Source organism: Lithobates pipiens, unplaced genomic scaffold (genome assembly GCF_037356315.1).
Source record: "Lithobates pipiens isolate NorthernLeopardFrog02 unplaced genomic scaffold, aLitPip1_a1.2 Scaffold_8, whole genome shotgun sequence".
Classification (NCBI taxonomy): Eukaryota; Metazoa; Chordata; class Amphibia; order Anura; family Ranidae; genus Lithobates; species Lithobates pipiens.
In genome coordinates this window covers 129,954,807-129,961,020 of record NW_027507903.1, presented here as the reverse complement: position 1 = coordinate 129,961,020, position 6,214 = coordinate 129,954,807, and positions in this window count along the sequence as shown.

Below are 6,214 nucleotides of genomic sequence, written 5' to 3'. Positions count from 1 at the left end.
CATTAGGCTGAAAAAAAAAAAAAACCCAACAGGGAAATAGCAAAAACATTAGGTGTAGCCAAATCAACTGTTTGGAACATCCTTAAAATGAAAGAATGCTCCGGTGAGCTCAGCAACACCGAAAGACCACGGAAAACAACTGCGGTGGATGATGAAGAATTCTTTCCCTGGTGAAGAAAACACCCTTCACAACAGTTGGCCAGATCAAAAACACTCTCCAGGAGTTAGATGTATGTGTGTCAAGGTCAACAATCAAGAGAAGACTTCACCAGAGTGAATACAGAGGGTTCACCACAAGATTTAAACCGTTGGTGAGCCTCAAAAACAGGAAGGCCAGATTGGAGTTTGCCAAACAACATCTAAAAAAACCTTCACCCTTCTGGAACAACATCCTATGGACAGATGAGACCAAGATCAACTTGTACCACAGTGATAAGAAGAGACGAGTATGGAGAAGGAAAGGAACTGCTCATGATCCAAAGCATACCACCTCATCAGTGAATCATGGTGGTGGTAGTGTCATGGCGTGGGCATGTATGGCTGCCAATGGAGCTGGTTCTCTTGTATTTGTATTTATTGATGATGTGACTGCTGACAAAAGCAGCAGGATGAATTATGAAGTGTTTCAGGCAATATCTGCTAATATTCAGCAAAATGCTTCAAAACTCATTAGACGGCGCTTCACAGTGCAGATGGACAATTACCCGAAGCATACTGCGAAAGCAACCAAAGAGTTTAAGGGAAAGAAGTGGAATGTTATGCAATGGCTAAGTCAATCACCTGACCTGAATCCGCTTGAACATGCATTTCAATTGCTGAAGACAAAACTGAAGGGAAAATGCCCCAATAACAAGCAGGAACTGAAGACCGTTGCAGTAGAGGCCTGGCAGAGCATCACCAGGGATCTAACCCAGCGTCTGGTGATGTCTATGCGTTCCAGACTTCAGGCTGTAATTGACTGGATAGGATTTGCAACCAAGTATTAAAAAGTGAAAGTTTGATGGATGATTGTTAATCTGTCCCATTACTTTTGGCCCCTTAAAAATTGGGAGGCACATATAAAAATTGTTTTAATTCCTACACCCTTCACCTGATTTGGATGTAAATACCCTCAAATTAAAGATGAAAGTCTGCAGTTAAAGCACATCTTGTTTAATTTCAAATCCATTGTGGTGGTGTATAGAGCCAAAAAGATTAGAATTGTGTTGATGTCCCAATATTTATGCCCCTGACTGTATATACACAAGCTTTGGGTTTTTCATATTGAAAATGTACTCGTTCCTAATTGTGATGTCAGTCATTTTGTATAAACAATTAAATACTACTTTGTTTGTTTGCATGTGGAGTTGCTCTGGGTCTTTTAACTTTATGGAGGGGGCTGTAGTTTTCAGCATGTGTTTTTTTTGTTGCTGTATTTTAGTCCAGTAGGACAGATTCCTTTTATAGTGGAGTTCCACCCTAATTTTCAACCAGGGCTGCATTTGTTGCCGATCCCTTTGCCATTAATTTTTGGATAATGACATTATTTAAAAAAAAATTTATTTATGTAATTCTTTTGGTTTGTACAAATCGCTCCATTTCTGTTCGTCATTGCAGCTAGTTATGTAATTTCCTTTTTCCCATTGGCTCCAGGGAAACCAGTATCCTCAATCTCAGAATTCACTGAGCAACCTCTGCTTTTAGCATTGCGGTATTTCAAAAATGGAAATGTGGCAATGCAGGGCAGAAGTAGGCACCATTTTTGAATGGGGAACTCCATTGTTTTTCTTTTTTTACGGCAACCTGCAATACACATTGTGGTCCGCGATTAGCTCCCACTGACCATGTGTGTGATCAGGAGGTGCATGCTGGGTAGCCAGCTGCACCCAATGCCAGAAGAGACTCCTAGCAAGCTTAAGATGTCCTCTCTCAGGATGGATGTTTGCCAGTTCAGGAGGGTACATTGAGTCTTAATACATTTACTGTATTTTTCGGACTATAAGGCGCACGTAAAAGCCTAAATTTTCTCCCAAAAACGACCGTGCGCCTTATAGTCCGGTGCGCCTTATATATGACCTGTTGACATCGCTGGAGTTCTTTGTTAACAGTATCTGTCATCTTGACGTAAACCTTCGGACTATAAGGCGCACGTAAAAGCCTAAATTTTCTCCCAAAATCGACCGTGCGCCTTATAGTCCGATGCGCTTTATATATATGGAAATATCCATTTTATCAGCCGGTCGTTGCTAGTGCGCCTTATAATCCGGTGCGCCTTATAGTCCGATGCGCCTTATATATGGAAATATCCATTTTATCAGCCGGTCGTTGCTAGTGCGCCTTATAATCCGGTGCGTCTTATAGTCCGAAAAATACGGTACACAGACAGAAAACTTTGTCATGCTGATATAGATTGTTCCAGCAGCGAGTATCACGTGTTTGATTTAAAAAATTAAAAAAGGGGCGGAGCTCCGCCTTAAGGTCAAATTGTATTGTTGGCATTATTGAAAAAAATGCATGCCTATAAATTGGGCTTTCCTATTGTTCCTGTGAATTGAAGTAAACATAGTTATTGACTATTAAAAAAACAAACAAAATATACATTGTATTTTAAATCCGATCACATTTTAGTACATTTCTCACTGCAGCATTTATTTAAACAATGCAAGTGTACAGCTTTTTATTTTTGCGCATATACACATTGCCCTACATAATAGTGGCAATGATCTAATTTCACCACAAGGTCCCAAAGTGTATGTGAGCTGATGAAATATAATTTTAATCCTGAGAGAATTCGTTTGCACTTACTTGCGCAACTCAATAAGGCATTTTTGACACATTCCTCTGGGTGTAGATGACAAATTCACGAAGGCCCTGTGCCACTTGCATTAGAAGAATGTGTGTGTGTGTGTGTGTGTATATATGTATGTATATATGTGTGTGTGTGTGTGTGTGTGTGTGTGTACACACACACACACACACAAAAAAAAAAGCAATTAATGCGATATTAAGTGAAACAGTGATAAAGTGCGCTAATACAAGAAGATATGCAGAAAAAATACACAAATATGTAAGAATGACTTCCCCTAATTTGAAAAAATAACTAAAATTGCAGTGATATGAGATAATATGTAAAACGGTAATAAAGTGGACTAATTCAAGAAGCTAAGTAGCAAAAATAGACAAGTATGTAAGAATGACTACCCCTAATTACAAAAAAAAAATACAATATATATATATATATATATATATATATATATATATATATATATATATATGCAATAATATATGAAACAGTAATTACTCAGATCAAAAGCAAATATTCATCTGACTTTACATAGTAAATATTATAAGTCCCAAATAATAAAGTGCATGTGCATCAAAAAGTGATGGGATGTGAAGATCAAGTGCCCAAAAAAAAACAGTTCTTGAAAGCTGTGAACACAGTTGCTCCCACTTGCTTACTCCACCAGGAGTGTGTCCCAGTAGTTCATTTTAAACGTAGGCCACAACAGGCCTAGTGGCGCTTTGGTATAAATATCCTTAACGGCAGTTCATGTTCCACTCTCCTCTCCTGCATCGAAATCAACAGCTGGTCTGACATGGCTTTATTATATGGATCCTTTATGGACAATCACATTCCACTCTCCTCTCCTTATAACGTAAATCCAGGGATGTGGTATATGGCTTCGTAATTGAGGATGAATATACGCTATGCTGAATTAGATTGCCTCCACTCCTCCATTCACAGGCCATACAGGACAAATAAGAGCTCCATAGTATAGTAATTTCACAGAAGAAATTGTTTTAGTAAAACATATCTTACATCTAGGTTAAAAGCAAGCAGTATCGATAAAATCCCTACTTACAGTCTCAGCCGTGACTGGAGGCGATGGCACCAGCTCCTCCTACATGTTACGTCACTGGTCACATGACTTTTTCAAGGATCAGTGTGCTGTATTGCAAAAAATGGCCTGGTCAGGAAAGGTGTAAAACCTTCCTGAGCTGAAGTGGTCAAAGGTGGAAAACATTCTGAAATGATTTATCTTTAAATCACTTTTTTACATCACAGAAACTTGACATTTTAACTGGGATGTGTAGATTTTTTATATCCATTGTGTGTGTGTGTATATATATATATATATATATATATATATATATATATATATATATATATATATATATATATATATATATATATATATATATATATATATATATATATATGTGTGTGTGTGTGTGTGTGTGTGTGTGTGTGTGTGTGTGTGTGTGTGTGTGTGTATAGTGTGTAGCGGATGACATTTTGGACAAAACGCATACGCATGTAAATTTAGTTTTTTGCCTCAGAACAGTAGGGGTTCTGAGGGTTGATTACATAGGTTGGCCTTAACATCAGTCTGGCCAGGCTGTGTTTGGAAGTTTTGCCTGATCACGTGAATGGTGAGGTGCATTTGACAGGCCAGAACCTGGCTGGATGTTTAGGTATCCGCCTTCTCGGAACCAATCAGTGGGAGTGCCGGGGCCCACTGAGGAGTCTGGGAAAGGGGTACTTAAGAGGTGTGGGTCACGTGTTCAGGGGGAGAGGAGTTTGTCCTGTGTGGTCTGTTCTGGTTCCAGTATCGGGGTAGCCCCGTGAGGGGTCCAGGTCACGTGGTGTTCGACACCTCGCAACATGTTCCTGTTGGAGGCCCCTGATAGACCTGCCTGGTCTGGGGTAGGGATCCGTCTGTTCCCGAGTCTCAGACCTGGCTGATCCGAGGTGCAGTAACTGAGGGAGGATTCAAGGTGTCCGGGTGTGCTCTCGGCTTGGAGAGGCACCACAGCTCGTGGAAGTGACCGGGGGAGGACTCTTCGGAGGAGGGCCGGCAAGTGGTATCCTGGGAAGTGCCTGGCTACTGAGTTGGGAAGGACATTGACAAATTCACGCTTTTCCAGTACCATTGAGGAGACGGGAAACATTCCAGGTACTGAGGAAAAGGTTCCTGTTCACCCTTAGTTACAACTTGTACACGTGCATAGGATTGCTGCAAGTTTTGAGCCAACGTGCTGACTGCCATGATCTCTGGCTAGAGATCTGTTCAGACTTGAAGTACCCAGCTGCGAGTGGCTACTCTCTGGGTGGAATTAGAGATTTTGCTAGACCTACAGTTCAAGGTGCCTGAGTTCTTCATCCGTGCCCACTAGAGACTGTGTTATTGGATGTTACTACTGCAAAATGAAACCTTTGTTAAAGGACTTCATCTGTGTCAGTGTTCAAGTCATTAGGTATCAACCCTGGGAACCCCTAGAAGTCGAAGAGCAGGCCAAGAGAAGGTAACTGGTAAGCCAAACAAGTCAATATATATACATATACACACACACACAATCTCACAAACTCAACACACAGCCATTAATGTCTAAACCGCTGGCAACAAGAGTACACCCCTATGTGAAAATGTCTAAATTGGGCCCAAAGTATCAGTATTTTGTGTGGTCACCATTATTTTCCAGCACTGCTTTGACCCTCTTGAGAATGGAGATCACCAGAGCTTCACAGGTTGGCACTGGAGTCCTCTTTCACTCTTCCATGATGAAATTACGAAGCTGGTGGATGTTAAAGACCTTGGGCTCCTCAACCTTCCGTTGAGGATGCCCCACAGATGCTCAATAGGGTTTAGGTCTGGAGACATGCTTGGCCAGTCCATCACCTTTTATCCTCAGCTTCTTTAGCAAGGCAGTGGTCGTCTTAGCCCTTGTACACATGGTCGGAGAATCCGTCGGAATGTGTCCTATCGGACCGTGTCATCGGATAATCCGACTGTGTGTGGTATGCATCGGACTGATTCCGTCCGAATATCCGTCGGACCCAATTTTCCAACATGTTGGAAATATTTCCCGACCAACTGGTGTAGCGAATTTTGATCAGACCAAGTGCCACGCATGCTCAGATCAAATTCCTACATCAAAGCTATTGGCTACTAGCCTGAATGTAGTCCCATTGTAACGAAATTACGTCATCACGTTCTGAAAGATCGGATTTTTCGACAACTTAGTCCGACCGTGTGTATGCAACAGTTTCGGACACAATCCGTCGGACTAAATCATACGGACAAAATCCGACGGATTTGGTTGGCAGAATCTCCAACCGTGTGTACAGGGGCTTAGAGGTGTATTTGGGGTCGTTATGTAGGAATACTGCCCTGTGACCCAGGCTCTGCTTCAGTATGTCACAGTACATGTTGCCATTCATGGTTCCCTC